General features: G+C 36.3%; 1 protein-coding gene and 1 non-coding gene across 13 annotated transcripts in view; both read right to left on the bottom strand.

The window, feature by feature from the left end:
• The window catches only part of MAPK10 (mitogen-activated protein kinase 10), a 366398-nt gene that overhangs the window by 244537 nt on the left and 102045 nt on the right, over positions 1-19816 (bottom strand). The gene's annotated exons all lie outside the window — the stretch shown is intronic.
• LOC111758953 (small nucleolar RNA SNORA31) lies at positions 14897-15027 on the bottom strand. Its single transcript, XR_002793068.2, has one exon. It is a non-coding gene; the product is annotated as a small nucleolar RNA SNORA31 (small nucleolar RNA).

The following is a 19816-nucleotide window of genomic DNA, read 5'->3' as shown; positions in this document are numbered from 1 at the left end:
CTCTTCAAGAGTTACTCAGCATTCTGATACATCAAAGAGATTAATTCGACTTGGAATACTCAACAATTTAGTATTTTTCCAAGGAGGTAATTTTTATTTAGTCTTTGCTTGAAACAAGAAACAGTGAAGGAAAGAAAGTAATAAACATTTGTGCTCAATGTGAAGAGTACCATTGTAAATTTTACAACCCCAGCCAAAATTTTAGGAAGGCAAACTATTGTCATACTCTAGTGTGACTAGAAGTTTGTGTAAAGAATATGGGAACATTAATTAAAATTTCTAGAATCCAGGTAGAAATAGCACATGAAAGGGAGAAAGCCATATCCTAAGAGGCTCCAAAGGCTTACATACTTGTCTCATCATAATAAAACAGTAAAAGATAAATCAAATGTGTTTTGCATATTTTCCCTTTAAGACAAAACTATTATTCAAACTTATTCCTTTAACCCATTTTTCTGTACCATTAATATTCACTAAATAAGAATTCTTACTTTTAATTGAGACAAAAATTGATATACAGTAAAGTGTACAGATCTTGAGTATATAGTTTGATGATTTCTGATGAATACACTCTATAAACACCACCCCAATGAAAATATAGAATATCTCTATCACCCTAGAAAGCTCCCTCATGGCCTTTCTAGACCATCCCCACAACCCATAAATAACCACTGATCTGAATTCTTTCACCATAGATTCATTTTGCCTGTTCTTGCCCTTCACAAAATGCAACAAAGCAGTGAGCAGAGCAGATTTTGCTCAGAATGGTGTTTTAGAGTTTCATGTTTGTTGTGATGTTTATCTGTAGTTGATTCATTTTTATTAATGGGTAACTTGCCTCTGAATGAATATTCCACAATTTGTTTACCCATTCATCTGTTGAAATTTGGGATTGTTTCCAGTTTGGGTCATTTATGAATAACTTCTAATGAATAAGCTTCTATGAACGGTCATGTAAGTATTTTTGTGGAAATGTGCTTTCATTTCTCTTGGATAAATAAATATCTAGGAGTAAAATTACTAGGTCATAAGTGCATAATGCAGATAAAGAATACCATAGTTGCTGAAAGAGATAAAAGAACAGAAGCAAAGATAAATCTATTGATCTAGATCAAAGTGAAGTAGAATTGGTGCCTGCAGTGGAAATGGAGAGGCTATGAAGGGAATTACTGTATAGGTTTAACTTTATAAGAAGCTACCAAACTGCTTCCTAAAGCAGTTGCACCTTTTTATCCTAACACAGATAATATATGGGAGTTCAAGTTGCTGTACATCCTCACTAACATGTGTTGTGGTTGGCTTTTTAATTTTAGACATTCTTATGAGTATGATATCGTATTTCACTGTGTTTTGAATTTGCATTTCTCTGATGACGAATAATGTAAAAACCCTTTTCAAGTGGTTATTAGCCCTTACTATATCTTTTTTGTGTGTGTGAAGGACCTGTTCAAGTCTTTCACGCAATCTCTTTAACTGGCTTGCTTGTCATTTTATAATTGGTTGGTAGGAGGTTTATTTTTTTTAATACATTCTGAAAACAAGACCTTTTTCATATTTTGTATTGCAAATATCTCCTCCCAGCACATGGCTTACCTTTTCATTTTCCTAGAGAAAATTTTTAAATTTTCACTAGAATTGATTTATCATATTTTTTCTTTTATAACTAGTGCTTTCTAGTTCCCGCTTGAGAACTGTTTGCCTACCCCAAGTGGAAGGGATATTCTTGTATGTTTTTCTATAAGTTTTATTGTTTTAGCTTATATATTTAGGTTATAATCCATCTCAAATTAATTTTTATATAGTGTGAAATAGAAGTAAAAGTTCACTTTTTCTATACATTTATATTAATTACCAAGTTTTAAGTTAAAGTATTTTGGTGAGAAACAGAAAAACACAACATACCTAAGATTAGCACTCAATAGTTATTTCATTTCACTTACATTTTGCCAGCCTTATTTTTATTATCTTTGCAGTGGAGATGGCAATGGTAAGGTGGTGATGGTTTGCTTATTTTTTTTTTTAACATATCTTATGCCTATACCAGAATGTTCCAAACAGAAATGGGTTGAAAAATGCTTAACAGGTTTAGAGGGCAAACCTCATGTGCCATTTGCCTCTGACCTCCTCTTGGGTCGACATGCTTGAGGAGAAAATTATGTTATCTATTGATCTTATGAAATGCATTAGGCTTGGCAAATGATATGGTCTTCTTATACACTCTAGCACTCATCTGCAAAATGTGCCACTGCCCACCATAGATGGCAGGTCCATGGTACAGCTGCCAGCAGTCTTTTAAATAAATTTATCTTCATGCTATTTCACAGGGCTTTTTAAAATGCTACAAATAAACTAACCAAGGAAAAACTAGCATCTTAATTTGTATAATCACAGAGCCTAATTATTTTACTAAAACGTTTACAAATCTCTTGCAATTTCTACTTAATATAGGGGCCACCCCAGGATTCTAGCTTTAGGGAAAACCACAAAGTCCTCTATAATAAAAAGAAAATAAAAGCTATTGAGTGAAGAATTGTATCTCGCCCAAGGCCTAACAAAAGAAAGACAATTGTTCTGATAAGTTAACAAAGCCAAGATGCAAACTGTACCTATTACAAAATCCAAAAATTTCTCAAAATAAATCCCCATTGCATCCTTCTCTGAAATCCTGTAAATAAAATTAATCTAATCATAGAAAAATGGCAAACATGTCTCATTATATTTTTATACCATAGATATTAACTTGTTCATAGTCTTACAGAGGTTAATAAAATAGTACAAATATAATTTTGTAGTCATGTCAATGACCTTCAGATAATTTGATCTACAAGGTCTGATTTAACAAAATACATAAAAATTGCCTGGCAATATCTGGATCTGCTTTCAGATTCAGCTTCTTTAACTGTCAAACTGCCTCATTGGTTGAATTCAAGAGGATGAAGGCACAATTTTTGTGTTTTTTTTCATCCTGCCATTGTTTTCAACTAATCACCCCACCTTCAGTAATAATTCTCCTTTCCATTAAAATAATTCAATTCTTTTCCTTATAATTGTGTTCTCCTATTTATGTTCAAAAATTTTTTGTCTTCAGTGAGTGAAAATGTAGATAAATAAGACCCCATAAAAATTAAATATTATTGTGCCTCAAGGACTTTTTCACAAAAGTGAAAAGATGTGTTTGTATCTGCCCTTCCCCGATCCCACTGTGGCCACACACTCCTGGGAGTGAATCAGCCCATGTGTGTCTCTAACAACAGCCTTAACCCCCATTCTCATTGGGATCCATTTCCAGAATCAGAGTGAATTTCCTTACTTATTATAGCCTGTGCATTTCCTAGCCCCTCTTTATTCTTCTTCCACTGTGCTTTGAAGAGAATTCAGCATCCAAGAATCAGCCTCCAGAAGCCAAGAGCAAACCTGGATCTCCTCTGGTGTTCCCTTTTACTTCCAGGAGAAAGTTCACTGAAAAAAATAGCTTATGGTTCTTGTTTATCCAGAGACAGCAGAACTCAGCAGGAAAATGGCGACCCTTGATGTACCAAAGCTGCTTCTGAAGCAGAACACTATGGGGCTCTCTGTAGACACTTAGTGTTTCATGCTTCCTTATTCATATTAAAGGAAGAATTAAATTCTTTTTTAAAAAGTGAAAATGCAACCTACTCAATCGGACAAAATATTTGGAAACCACATTTCTAATAAGGGTTTAAAATCAGAATATATAAAGAAATCCTACAACTCAACAATAAAAACACAAGCAACTCAATTAAGAAATGGGCAAAAGAATAGACATTTCTCCAAAGAGGATATACAAATGGCTGTAAAGCATATAAATAGATGCTCAACTTCACTAGTGATTAATGAAATGCAAATATTTTGACTCTAGCAATGGAAGACACTATATCATTGATGTGGAGACAGTGGCACGGGAGTTGCTGAGGGCAGGGAGAGGGAAGAAAAGGTGTGATATGCGGGCATTTTGGGGACTTAGAGTTGTCCTGAATGATATTGCAGGGACAAATGCAGGACATTATATATCCTGTCATAACCCATTGGATGGACTGGTGGAGAGGGTGGACTACAATGCAAACTATAACCCATGCTGTGTAGCAGTGCTCCAAAATATATTCACCAAATGCAATTAATGTGACACACTGCTGAAAGAGGTTTTGATATGGGAGGAGTGGGAGGTGTGGGGAGTGGGATATATGGGAACCTCTTATATTTTTTAATGTAACAGTTTGTGTAATCTATGTATCTTTTTAAAAAAGATAATAAAAAAGGGGAAAAAAACACAATGAGATATCATTTCACAAGCACTAGAATGGCAACTGTTAAAAAAACAAAATTATAAGTGTTGGACAGGCCGTGGAGAAATAGGAACACTCATTCATGGGTGGTAGCAATGAAAAATGGTGCAGTAGCTGTGGAAGACAGTTGGCATTTTGTCAGGAAGCTAAGTATGGAATTACCATATGAACCAGCAATCCCATTCCTAGGTATATTCCTAGAAGAATTAAAAGCAGGGACTTGAACAGATATTTGCACACCAATGTTCATAGTACCATCATTCACAATTGCTGAAAGATGGAAGCAATCCAAGTGTCCATAAACCCATGAATGGATAAACAAAATGTTGTAAATAAGTACTATGGAATGCTATGTCAGCCATAAAAAAAGAACAAAATCTTGGTACGTGCAATTACATGGATGAAACTCGATGACATCATATTGAGTAGGATACGGCAGACAAAAAAGAACAAATATTGTATGATCTCACTGATAAAAGTTAATTGTATAAGCAGCCTCAAAGAGTTAGAATCTAGAATATTAGGTTACCAGGGGATAGAGTAGGAGTAGAGAAATAGGGAGCTGATGAATTATTTGTGCAGAATTTCTATTTAGGTTGGTTGCAAAGGTTTGGAAATAGATGGTGGTGATGGTAGCACACTATTTTAAGTGTAATTAACATCACTGACATATAGCTGAATGAGGTTAAAGAGGGAAATTTTAGGTTGTATTACTAGAATAAAAAATAAAAGATAAAATATAGGACTGTATAACATAATGAATGCTATTATAGATGATGGACTATAGATAATAGCACAAGAATGTTCTTTCATGAATTATAACGAATGTACAACACTAATGCAAGATGTTAATAATAGGTGGTATATGGGAAAAGATACACCTAATATAAACAATGGACAATGGTTAATATAAAATATTATTTTAATAATCTTTTATCAATTGTAGCAAAAGGTAACCACTGTTTAAAAAAAATACAATTATAAAAAAGTGTTATCATCAATTGTAACAAATCCTCCACTCCATTGCAAAGTATTGGTGGTGGTTGGAGGTGAATCCTGTATTTTATGCATGATAGTTATGTAAACCCAATTTCTCTAATAAAAATAAGATAGATATTTATAAAAATGTTTTGTGTCTTACATTTTGAAGAGAACATTATTAGACGTCTTTAGGCTATAGTGAGTTTCTGAGTTACAAATTAGAGAGTTAGTATTTAGAGGGCTACTAGTTCCACTGATAGTTGACAAAACATATTATTTTAGGTTAGAGCCAAAACTAACTGTGAAAGGAAGAGATATATTTCATAAGAATTTTAAGTTAGAAAGTTAAGGGAACATTCTAGTGGTTATAAAACTAGGCTTGTCTTAAGTTGAAAGTTTTTAAATTATAAAAATGTGAAATTTAGCTGGGCAGATATATATTTATACATAAGATCAATACCTCCTAAGACTTTACAAATTAGAAACTCTTTGAGTAATCAGATATTAATATTGTATGAAATCACCATATTTGATTTTGATGCAGTACTAAAGCATTTCAAAATAGGGAGCTAAATGATAATTTAGTGATTTTTATGTAAAACCCAAATACCTGGTATGAAGTATTACATTCCAAGAAACAAAATCTAGTAACCAAAAGTAATTAAAAGTAATTGTACACCTAGTTGCACCTCTTGAAAAATATTAAAGGCAATCCAATTTATAAGCCACTTCTTTAAAACATTGTTTTCTCATTTGCTCTTGATAGCCAATTTAACCCTTGCCTTCAACTCTCCCAAGTTTCTCCCCCTTTGACTCTTTCTCCTAAACCTCCTTCCCAATATTCTTGCCCCCTGATAAAACCTTATCTTTCCTTTCCCTCTTGCTTTGTATCTCTTGTCATTCTTTCTCTCTCAAAGCAATATCCTACAAGTCCCCATCCTTGATTCTATTGTTCAGCCTCTAAAGATGATCCCAGTCTGCATGGTAAGTTGGTTAGTGAGGGGAACAGAGAAAAATGTGTCTCCACACACACTAATAATTCCTGTCCTAGTTAACATATCACCTTTCTTCAAGAAATCTCAAGATAATTTAAGTTACTCATCATTCCAGAGCTTCTCACAGCTAGTAGTTATCTTTCAATCAAACTTGACAGAAAAACAGAAGTGGAGCAATTTTCTCAATTAAATTGAGGATATTAGGGAATATGGCTTAGGGCTCTGTCTCCCAAATTAAAATATTTTCCTGGTTGAATACAAAGCTTCTCTGAAGGCTTTACAAGTACAAATACACCTTACTTGTCTTCAAGTAAGGTTTCACTGGTCTTCACTGGCCTTCACTGGCCTTATAAACTTTCTTCACTTTACTACCAAAGCAAAAGATCTTGGTTAAAACAAAGAAAATTAAACCAGAGGTAATGATTGTATTGCAGTCACTGAGTAAACACACACCAGTTTTTTTTACAGGATGAATATGTAGTTCTGATCACAATGGATTCTTAAAAAATGATTTCCAATTATACTAACTGCTAATAAAGCAAAAATTGTGAAAACCCTTATTTTAATATTGATCGTGGGAATAAAATTTTAGCTAAATTTTGTGTAAGATATAGTACCAGTATATAAAGATCACAACGTAATCTACATGATTTTTCATGATTTTTAAGGTAAAAGGGAAATCTATGATAAGGAAATAATACAGTTCACTTTTAATGACTGATGTCAGATATTTAATTCTAAATGGTCTTTCTCAGGAACACCACATTTAAAATCACATTTTATCAAATGTGGAAGATCCATAAGATAGCATATACCAGAGAAAATTTCACCAACCTAGGAAAGACCATTATAGTGTTATGTCTGCCCAGGCCTGAAAGATGTTAAAGCTGAATGTGTTTTTACTACCACTGGGAAAAGTTATATGAGAGTAGAAATATAGAATCAGTAGTATGTGCTCTAATTTCCAAGGTGTAAAGATATATCAATTTTGAGTTTTAATTAAAATGCCATCTCCTTCAGGAAGACTTCCATGATAAGGTTAAGGCATTTTCCATCCTGTTTAATCTCAATGTTATAGCATTTTATTCATGTTTGATTTGGGAATAATATGACTTCTTCAATGTCAAACAAACCTTTAAGATATACACACAACCACGTCTGGTTAAACTTTGTACATTCTTATAGAAGCGTCCACAAAGATTGCACCCTTGTAACAGTGAAAATGTACTTTTAGTCTTTACTCAATGAGATGTTTTTTAACTACATGTGTGAGAAGTCTGAACACTGCTGGTGAAAATTTTGTGACCTACATTAAAATTGTTTGGTAGCAGAGAACCAGTAAGATGGCAGTGGAGTAAGGAGCTCCTAGGGTCAGCTCCTGCTACAGAGCAGTTAGCAAACACCCAGAGCTCTATAGTGCTAGCTGAAGCACCTGTTTGGGTCTTCAGGAGCCAGAAGAGCATCCTGCACCATCCTTGAAGGAGTGGAAGGAGGAGACTGCCCATCTGAGAGAAGACTCGTAAGTAGAGGGCTCCACGTCCTGGGGCCGATGCCCGTCCTCCACTGGAGGCACAAGTTGCCTCAGGAGCTGTTCTGTGACTGGAATTGAAAGCTCCACTTCCCCAAAACAAGGGAGAAAGAGACAGTTGGGCACAAATTTCAGCTACTGATGAGTAAATTCAGTGGGCTAGGGTATAATCCTGAAAACAGCTAAAGTTTGAACCTGTCAAAGTCAGAAAGAGGCTGGGAGCTGCCATCTTAACTCTGCACCTGGCATGAGGGGAAGCAGGGCGGACTGAAAACCCCAGTGCTGGTGATGACCGGCTTCTTCCCATCCAGAGCATATTGCAGCTCTAGCCTAGGCCCCAGTGCCACCTCCAGCAGGGAGAAAGCTGCGGGGACCTGAACCAGCTTCTCTGGGAAATTATCAGCCAAGTCACAGAAGCCAGTGATTGTCCTATTCTGGCAGCACAAGCCACCCCAGGAGCTATTCTGTGGCTGGAAATGGAAGCTCCATTTCCCAGAAACAGAGGAGGAGGAGACGGTTGGCTGCCAATTTCAGCTACTGATTGGTAGACTTGGCTGGCTAAGAGAACCCTGGAAACAGGGGTGTGTGAATCAGCTCAAGTCAGAAAGAGGCCAGTAGCCCATTCTGAATCCACCCCCAGCCTGAGGGGAAGCCGGGCTGACTGAAACTCTCAGAGTCAGCAGAAACCAGTTTCTTTCCCACAGATCACCCTGCAGCCTACCTAAGATTCAGTCCCACCTCTGGTGCGGAGGAGGCTGCAGAGTCCTGCACCAGCCTATTCAGGTAACTGCAAGTAACTTTGGCTGCCATAGACTGAAAATCAGAAGTCTGCCAGGGCAACTGTGGTCATCTTGGACCTGCACTGCATAGATTGCTGCCCACACCTGCAACTCCATCCCCGCCCCAGGCAGGGGAGAAAGGGATGTGAAGCTTCATCAGTCTCTCTGGGCAACTACAGACGAGGCCTGCACTTGGATTATTCCACACAGCTGTGACTCTGTCCCTACCCCAGGTAAAAGAAAAAGTTGGAAGCTTCATGGGTCCCTGGTGCAATAAGACCAGTTTGAGTCTCCACAGCTTACAGCACCAACTACATGCCTGACTCCTACTGCACAGCAAGGGAGAATGGACAGGAAGCCCTAAACTAAAGAGAAAAATTGCACCCAGAGAAAACACTCTAGCAAGCCAGATGCAAAGACACCAACAAAAAATTACAATCCACACCAAGAAACAGTAAGACATGGCCCAGATAAAGGAACAAGATAAGTCTCAAGGTGACAAAAAGGAGTTGAGACAACTAATCATAGATGTTAATAAATTCAATGAGATGGCTAAAGAGATTAAGGATATCAAAAAGACATTGGAGGGAAACGGACTTTGGCCCAGTGGTTAGGGCGTCCGTCTACCATATGGGAGGTCCGCGGTTCAAACCCCGGGCCTCCTTGACCCGTGTGGAGCTGGCCATGCGCAGTGCTGATGCGCACAAGGAGTGCCGTGCCACGCAAGGGTGTCCCCCGCGTGGGGGAGCCCCACGCGCAAGGAGTGCGCCCGTGAGGAAAGCCGCCCAGCGTGAAAAGAAAGAGCAGCCTGCCCAGGAATGGCGCCGCCCACACTTCCCGTGCCGCTGATGACAACAGAAGCGGACAAAGAAACAAGACGCAGCAAATAGACACCAAGAACAGACAACCAGGGGAGGGGGGAAATTAAATAAATAAATAAATCTTTAAAAAAAAAAAAAAAGACATTGGATGAGCACAAAGAAGAATTTGAAAGCATACATAGAAAAATAGCAAATCTTATCGGAATGAAAGGTGCAATAAATGAAATTTAAAAAACATTGGAATCGTATAATAGCAAATTTGAGGAGGCAGAAGAAAGGATTGGTGAGCTTGAAGAAATGACCTCTGAAAGTGAACATATAAAATAAGAGATGAAGAAAAGAATGGAAAAAATTGAACAATGTCTCAGGGAACTAAACGTGAGCAAAAGGCATGCAAACATACATGTCATGGGTGTCCCAGAAGGAGAAAAGAAGGAAAAAGGGGCAAAAGGAATATTTGAAGAAATAATAGTAGAAAATTTCCCAACCCTGCTGAAGGACATAGATATCCATGTCCAAGAAGGACAACGTACTTACCTCAGAAAAAAATCTGAATAGACCAACTCCAAGATACACACTCAGAATGTCAAATGCCAAAAACAAAGAGAGAATTTTGAAAGCAGAAGAGAAAAGCAATGCATAACATATAAAGGATATCCAATAAGATTAAGTGCTGATTTCTCACCAGAAACCATGGAGGCAAGAAGACAGTGATATGACATATTTAAGATACTACAAGAGAAAAACTTCCAGCCAAGAATCTTATAACCAGCAAGATGGTCTTTCAAATGAGGGCAAAATTAGAATATTCACAGATAAACAGAAACTGAGAGAATTCCTAAGCAAGAGTCCAGATTTTCAGGAAATACTAAAGGGTGTGATAGAGCCTGAAAAGAAAAGACAGGAGAGAGGGGCCTGAAAGAGAGTCTAGAAATGAAGATTATATCAATAAAAGTAATTAAAAGTATCAAAAGAGTGGTGAAAATAAAATATGACAGATAAAACTCAAATAGTCAGGAATAAATTTAATAATGATGTAAAGCACTTGTATTCAGAAAACTGCAACTCAGTGTTTTTTGTTTGTTTGTTTTAAAGATTTACTTATTTATTTATTTCTCTCCCATTCTCCCCCAACCCCGTTGTCTGTTCTCTATGTCTATTGGCTGCGTGTTCTTTTTTGTCTGCTTCTGTTGTTGTCAGCGGCATGGGAATCTGTGTTTCTTTCTGTTGTGACATCTTGTTGTGTCAGATTTCCGTGTAGGCGGCACCATTTTTAGGCAGGCTGCACTTTCTTACGTGTTGAGCGGCTCTCCTTATGGGGCGCATTCCTTGCACATGGGGCTCCCCTACGTGGGGGACACCCCTGCGTGGCACGGCACTCCTTGTGCACATCAGCACTGTGCATGGGCCAACTCCACACAGGTCAAGGAGGCCCAGGGTTTGAACCACAGACCTCCCATGTGGTAGATGGACGCCCTAACCACTGGGCCAAGTCCGCTTCCCAGAAAACTGCAACTCAATGTTAAAACAAATTTTAAAAAGCCCTAAATAACTGGAAGAACATTCCATGCTCATGGATTGGAGGACTAAATATCATTAAAATGTCAATTCTACTCAAATTGATACACAAATTTAATGCAATCCCAATAAAAAGTCCACCAGCATTAAAGAAAAAATTGGAAAACAATCATTAAATTTATTTGGAAGGATAAGGAGTCCTGAATAGCCAGAAACATCATAAAAAGGAAAAGTGAACCCTCACCTCCAGACTTTAAATCATAATACTTACCTATAGTGGTAAAAGCAGCATGGTACTGGCCTAAAGACAGACACAATAGACCAATGGAACCAAATTTATGGTTCAGAGACAGACCCTCACAGGTATGTTCAAGTGATTTTTGACTAGCCTGTCAAATTCACACAGCTCAAGCAGAACAATCCATTAAAAAAATGGTGCTGAAAGAATTGGATAGCCATAGCTGATCCATACCTTTCTCACACCTTATCCAAAAATTAACTCAAAATGGATCAAAAAACTAAAAATAAAAGCAAGAACCACAAAACTTCTAGAAGAAATTATTGGAAAATATCTTCAAGACCTGGTGGTAAGTGGTGGATTCTTAATGGAGATAAGAGGAGAACTGAGTGGGACTACTAATATTTAATGTATGTAGAAGTTTTAATTAGATTTACTGTAAAAGAATGGAAATGTATAGAGTGGATGGTAACACATAGTAACAGCTAGTTTATAAATGGGGATGTGACTTAAAATGGTAGTCTAGGTATGTAAACGCCAATTGATAGAATGCTAGAGAATAATCTAGGAACTGGATAGCACAATAAACCAAGAGGTAGATGAGAATTGTGGCTGATGGTACAGATGCAAGAGAGTCCTTTGTTAGCTAGAGCAAATGTACATCACTATTGCAGGGTGTTGGGAATGTGGAGAAGCATGGGAAAATACAGCTGGAATGACCTATGGACTGTGTTTAGTAGTAATAATATAATATTCTTACATATATGCAAAAGATGTACTGTGTTGATACTGAGGCAGTATAGAAAATGTGAGCCAAATGTACACTATGGACATGGTAATAATCAGATGATATTATTTTATTAGTAGCAAATGACATACCACATTGTGGTGTGTTGACGGAGGTGGGTTGTTTGGGAATTCTGCACATGTGCATGATTGTTTTATAAGTTTACAACTTCTGTCATTAAAAAATATATTTTAAAAATATATTTAAAATGGGTTGGGGGAGAAACACACCAAATGTAAGATAAGGACTATGATTAGTCGTAAAATTTTGACAGTATTCTTTCATAATTTGTAACAAACATCTCATGACAATGTAAGGTGTTGGTGGAGGGTTGATGTATGGGACCCCTGTATGATGTTATGCATGTTTGCTTTGTAAGTTCACAACTTTTACTATACACTTAATTGTTTATGTATGTTCATATACAAATGATATAAAGATGATAATAGGATTGGTTGGGGGAAAAATACTTTGTTTAGTAGTAATATTTTGACAATGCTCTTTATTTTATTTTAAAGATTTTTTTTTTTATTTGTTTCTCTCCCCTCTGCCCCCCTGGCCCCTGTTGTCTGCTCTCTGTGTCCATTTGCTGCATGTTCTTCTTTTGTCCGCTTCTGTTGTCAGCAGCACGGGAATCTGTGTTTCTTTTTGTTGCATCATCTTGCTGTGTCAGCTCTCCATGTGTGCAGCGCCATTTTTGGGCAGGCTTGCACTTTCTTTCATGCTGGGCAGCTCTCCTTACAGGGTGCACTCCTTGTGCATGCGGCTCCCCTATGCGGGGGCACCCCTGCGTGGCAGGGCACTCCTTGCGTGCATCAGCACTGTGCGTGGGCCAGCTCCACATGGGTCAAGGAGGCCCGGGGTTTGAACCATGAACCTCCCACGTGGTAGATGGATGCCCCATCCACTGGGCCAAGTCCGCTTCCCTTGACAATGCTCTTTAATCATTAGTTAAAAAGGTTTAACAACAATGCAAGTTATTGGTGGCAGGGTGAGTTATGAGAGTCCTATATGATGTTATGTATGTTTGTTTTGTAAGTTCACAAGTATTATTATACACTTATTGTTTATATATGTTTATGTATGAGTAATATACTTCAATAATTTTTTTTAAAATCTGAAAAAAAATTGGTAGCTTCCTTTTCTAGTTTGTTGAGTTTATTTAATTAGTTCATATCTGTATTATGTTTCCTTTCTCCATGAATCAATGGTCTTCTAGTTCCACAAGATTATCAGGCAATGTTGGTAGGCAATGTTTCTACATTTCACTAGTTAACTATCTCTACTCTCTCATCCTCCACCCAGTAGCTCTACTTTTACTCTTTCAAATCTTATATCCTCTTCCACCAACCCTTCATTCTCAGAAAATAACTTCGTCTCATCATTTGCAGAGAAATAAGAATCCATTTTAATAGTCAGGCACAGGCTAATGCTGTAACAAAAAGACCCTAAAAATCAGAGTTTAAATAAGATTAGTGTTTATTTGATTCATATTTAACAGTCCACAGATAGAAAGGTAAGCCGTTTAAGATCTGCTTAGGACAGCCAGGGACCCAAATTGACAGGGTAGCTCTGCCCTCTTAAACCCTAGGTCCAAGGCTGACTGCTAATGTACCAATTTCCAGCTGGACAGAAGGTAGAAAGGACAATCCAGGGCAAGCCACTTTACCTTTCCTAGAGGATGCGCACATCACTCCACTCACATCCCACTGCCCCAAACACAATCACATATAAATACTTAGCGACAAAAGAGGCCATGCTTCCTTTTATCAGTTCTATTGCTGATTTTTTTTTAAAAAATAGAAAAATTAGCCCTGGAAAACAATTTAGCAGTCTTCATCAAATGCCATAGATGAGAATTTTTCAAATTATTACCACAACTTGTATCTCTAACCCTAATCATAAACCATACACACAAATTGCCTGAGTTCACATCCATTCCTTTTTTTATTCCCTTCTGTTAATGGACGGTTTATTCATCCTCCTTTCATTCTGAACCAATCTTATACCATTTTCCAGGAACCTTTCTCAACCAATTATTCCCTTTCTTTTATAAATTCCAATACTCCTCTCTGCTGGCTCCTCCACCTCAGAACTTACACATGTTTAGGTCTCTCCCATTTCCATTCCCCAATTCACTCTAGCTATTTCCTTCATATACTTAAATTTTGAAAGATTCCTCCAATGTGGACAGGACAGATGTTGTTCTATGATCTGGCTTCATGAGAATCACCTTGGAACTGTTCTAAAAATTTAGATACCTCAGTTTTATCCTGGGAGATGTTCTTTCAATAAGTCTGGTGTGACATAGTATCTGTATTTTTAAAGCCCCAGGTGATTGTAAGTGCACCTAGATTTAGAGAACCCTAGTATACTCTGCACATTCTTACCTCCTAACCACACACCCAATTCTTCCTTCCATCCTTACTACTCCACTAGAAAAATTATAGAGATTACATCTCTGTCTACCTGCAAGGACAGAAAACACCATGTCAGCCTTCACTCTACTTTCTCCTTCCTTGCCCATCCACCAACACACTAATCATTAATCACCAAAATCTCCTCTATATTGCTAAAGCTAACATTTATTGCACTCTTCAGTGCTTGAAGAACTTTATGCGTATTGATTCATCCTTTTCTCACAATAACACTAAGTGCCAGGTACCATCATTATCCCTATTTTACAGATGAGACACTTATACCCAGAGAGATTAAAAAATACCCAGCATCAGAGTGCTGGTTAAGTTATAGTACCAGTTTTTGGTCCAAACAGTTCGGATTTGAATCTATTGTCTTATTTCTTAACCACTAAACTGCTTCTTTTCCCCTTAAATATCCCTATCAATGCTATTATCACACTAGTCTCATTTAGGCCACATCATACTTCCTCTGGTTTAATAAAATGGTCTCTAACTAGTCTCTAAGCCTCCACTTTTTTTTTTTTTTCCTGTATTCCCCCATTCAATCTTGGTTGCTACAACCAGACAGACAGAAAGTGCGAGGACTTCTTTTTCTTGCTCTATAGTAAAACCCTTAGTAGCAGACATTAACTGCTCCAGGGCTGTCAGAGATGCATTCGAAGGCTCCACTTTTGTCCCCTCCAACCAGAGATGTGCTGGAACTTGTTTGTATCGCTTACTAGAGCCAGTTCTATCCATCTCTTCTCAATTTCACATTCAGCAAAGTCATGCTGGTAGCTTTAAATCAGCATGGTAGAAGTACTTATACCATATAAATGGGCAAACATCACAAATCAGCATTTTTGTTGCCCTAGGAACCAGTTTTTGTACTTTTGTAGCACACCACCATCTCCAATCTGCTCTTCACATACCAGTCAGAGAGATTTTTTAATCCACAAAGCTAATCAGGATCATGTGACCAACTTTTCAGACCGAATAAATCAGGGCTATTGTCTGTTTGTATGCTCTTAGTGGATCTTCAGCTTCATCACAGCACTTAGCCCACTGTATGGCACTGTATGTTTACTTGTTTGTATTCCCTGTTAGACTGAGGATGGAGATTTTCACCATATCCTTAGTGCCTAGAACAATGCCTAACACATTATTAGAGATAAACAAATATTGGTTGAGTAAATTAATGAATTAGCAAATAAGAATGTTTCCCCAAATACGTGCCAATCCTCATACCACTTGTTGTGAAATATCATCGTTACTTTTTATTTCTCAGTTTATGAATCATATATTCTAGTACTTTATGGGTTAGAGAAAATCTATCAGAATTCTCAGATCACTCCCTCTGAAAAATCAGCAATAAACTTGATTTGGCCTTAAATATTAGAAATAACTAACCTCATCAAAGTCATAGCAAATTCTAGCACTTTATTTGCTCGTATTACACAAAGTTTGGCTTGAAATAGAAGTGCAGCTTCAGCTTCTACCTTACAAAAGTTTTCTGGGAAAGAAAGTGGTTCTTGACAGCTAGCTTCTGTAACTGCAGAAATGCCACAAAAACCTGAATATGTTGCTATTCCCCAAAATAAAACTCCCTTCCTCATTCATATAATTAGTGTAGATTTAGAATCATTATTTTCACAGATGAGTACAGCATAATTAATGCAATATACAAGTCACATTTCTAACTAGAATTTGGAAAATAACCTATACCTAAAGTCTATCTCCTTTAATAAAAGATTAATAAATTTTTATTTATAGAAATTACCAAAAAATCTGTTTAGTGGGAATAGTTTACCTCAGCATCTTAGATTCTCTTGTTTTTTCAAGTGGTAGTACTTTGACTAATCCTAATTTTTATCTCATATTCCAATATTACTTTAATTATCTCTCAATCTCTGTTTTAACTTAGATGCTCTTCATTAATGTGGTCTATTAAATATTAAATCTTTTATTTCAACAAAAATGTACTGGTCATCAATTGTGTGCTTGGCCTTATTTTAAGCATTGAAAACCAGAACTGAAAGGGTCATAAAAGATTCATCCCTCTTGGAGCAGGCATTAGAGTAGGGGAGAAAGACAGTAAACAAATAAACAACATAATTTCAAATACAAGTAAATGCTGCATCAAAAAATGTGGCATTGGTGTGGAGAAAGTGGCCATGGTGGCTGCTGGGGGTAGGGAGTGGGAAGAAGAAATGTGATGTGGGGGCATTTTCGAGACTTGGAGTTGTCCTGGGTGATGCTGTGGGGACAGTTACTGGACATTGTATGTCCTCCCATGGCCCACTGGGTGGACTGTGGGAGAGTGTGGGCTATGGTGTGGACCATTGACCATGAGGTGCAGTGGTGCTCAGAGATGTATTCACCAAGTGCAATGAATGTCTCATGATGAGGGAGGAGGTTGTTACGGAGGGAGGAGTGGGGTGAGAGGGGTGTGGGGTATATGGGGACCTCATATTTTTTGAATGTAACATTAAAATAAAGACAAAAAATAAAATAAGAAAATGTAAAAGAAATCTACTACAAATGCTTATAATGTAACAAATGATACCAAGTAGAAGACATTAAAAAAATAAAACACATAAATATTTAAAATAAATAAAAAAATAAAAAAATAAATAAAGATTAGAGTGATGGGATGGCAGGACTGCCACATCAGAAGGAGGCAGAATAGGATGAAGCTATTTTACATAGGCTCACCAGAGGAGGTCTCTGTAAAGACACGACACAAATTTTGTTGGAAAAAATGAGTGAGTATCCAAAGGAAAAATTTTTCTAGGCAATGGGAACAGTCTTCTGAATAGATAAAGGAAGTGACTAATGATAGGAGAAGAGTGATTTTAAATCACATAGTCTTCCATCATATTTAATTTTATTTTCTTCAAGAAAATATATACTCATAATTTTAATCACAAGCTTATCAAGCTACAAATGTTAAGTGCCTGAACACAGTTTGGGAAGCGATGCACATTGGCACACTGTTACATGGTATTTTCATGGTAGACAGAACAGATGTAAAGAACCTCAAGAGCATAAATATATTAATGATAATAGAAAACTATAGCCAAAAAAAAAAAAACATTAAGCTATGATGAGTTTTGAATATTTAATACCTTTGTTTTTAATAGTATTTATTTGTGAGGTTATATAATGTAATTTTTAATAATGACTGTGCTTAATAACTTGCTCACAAAATGCCTTAAAATTTAACATTTGGTCTTTGTGAGCTGGTAGAAGCAAACTCCAACAGTACACTGGATACATGCTCTCTCTGACTAATCTATCCAGAAATCAAATGGGATCTTTAGAAATATTTCATTTTTATAGTGGCCTGCTCTCTGCTGTCAATTTGCTTCTCTCATTTTCTAATCATGTCCTCGAAAATAAAATTTTTTAAAAAATGAAAAGAAAAAGGAAATATGGTTTATAGACATATCATTTGAGGCATATTCCAGGAAGCAAACTGAGTTATTTTTTAGTTCTAATGATTTCTCAAATATTTAAGTTAAGATTAAAAGCCAATTCCTATACTATCTCTTACAAGTGACAAACTCATAAAATTGACTAAAAGCAATCATATAACAAATTAAGTTATTACTAGAATGCTTTTAAAGTTGCCTAAAGAGATAAAAACTAATGATTATATGAGTATATGACTAGATGACTAAGCAGAGGATAACTTTTTAAAACCTAAGTTATTTTTTGCAAAAATAAAGTACACAAGAAAGGAATGCTAAATAACCAGTATTACCATGTATTAAGTTGATAAATCTAGTGGCATTAGGAGACTCTAGCCCACTAAACACTGGTTTATCAAAAGTATATCATTTTGTTCCTTTCCTACTCCTAGCTACACCTTAGCTATCACCCATCTAAGTTCAATTTTATTAACAAATTATTTACTGGGCATTAAACATGTTCACTCTCTGTTGGAGGCCTGGAGCAGACTCACCAATTTATTTTAAAGAGGAAACAAACACATGTACATGCAATGTGAAATTTTACTTCTAAGGGTATAAAAAATTAAGGAAAGTTAGTAAATTGATTCTCCAGAATAAGGAAAAAATATTTTTATATAACACAAAATTATACATCTAATACAAAATTATGAATTCATGATGTTTTCATATATGTACTTCTATTATGAAGAAAACGCATAAGCAAAAGACCATTGGTTACACAGGGCTGATTGCTAAATGGTTTTCTTTAACAATAATTTATCTAAGTCACAATTTTGGCACATACTTTATCATGTCAAAAGATAGATATAGCAAGGTGTTAATAACTGGGTGGTATATGGAAACTCTGTATTTTATGCATGATTTTCCTATAAACCTACAATTTCTCTAATAAAAAAAATTTAAGACAGATACACAATATTATGTATGGGGAAATGTTTTCAAAGAGCTTTAAATGCTATATCAGGAAGAATACACTAATAGTCAAAATAGGCCTGAAGGCCTTATTAACAAATGTGGCTTTCAAAAACAGCAAATGACCCGTATACCCATTAAATGGACTATAATCAACTATAATTCACTATCTCCCTAGTGTACTACTACATTTTGTAACAGAACAAGGATTGCTTTTAGTTACAGAGTCTGCTCCAAATTATGGACATAGTGGACTGCTCATCTTTCACTTAGCTTATTACACATGAGATGGAACATTTCATTACATGTAATAAACATCTCAAATTCTAAATTACAGAAACTGAGATATTCAAAGGCAAGAGCAAGTTACATGTGATCAAGGAATCCATACGAGTTAGGTGTTTTGCAATATGACAAAACCTGATAGCAAAAAATAAAATTATAAAATACTGAAATTGTTAAACAACTCTCAGTTTCAAACAAAAAAATGTTAACTTAGCAATCTTTTAAAAAGTAAAGAAAAATCAATAAAAATATATACATATAGTCACCTTAATCAAATGAGCAATATGAACACGAGTAATAAGACAAACCAATAGGTACGTACCCCCTAAGAGAACGCAATGAAGGCATTCTTTACCAAATTTATAAATTTAATATAAGAAAACATTAGGCAAACCCAAATTGAAGAATGTTTCCCAAATTTGTGGTCATTACTCTTCCAATGTATCAAGGTTACAACAGAGAAAGATTGTCACAGATTATGGGACGAATAAGGAGACATGGTAAGTAAATGCAATGTGAGATTCTGGATTGGACCTTAGAGCAGAAGAAGAACACTAAGTCTGTAGTGTTATATGATTTAAGTCTGTAGTTATTTAATAGTATGTACCACTGTTAACTTCATTTTGCTGAATATACCATGGTTATATAAAATGTTAACTTTAAAAGAAGATGATTCTCAAAGGAGTTTGTCAAGAAAGTGAAAAGACACCCTACCCAATGGGAGAAAATATTTGCTAACCATATATCTGTTAGGAGACTAACATCCTGCATATATAAAGAAATCCTATGTCTC

This window comes from Dasypus novemcinctus, chromosome 1 (assembly GCF_030445035.2).
Source record: "Dasypus novemcinctus isolate mDasNov1 chromosome 1, mDasNov1.1.hap2, whole genome shotgun sequence".
NCBI lineage: Eukaryota > Metazoa > Chordata > Mammalia > Cingulata > Dasypodidae > Dasypus > Dasypus novemcinctus.
The sequence above is the reverse complement of the archived record's forward strand: the minus strand, read 5'-3'. Positions and strand labels throughout refer to the sequence as shown.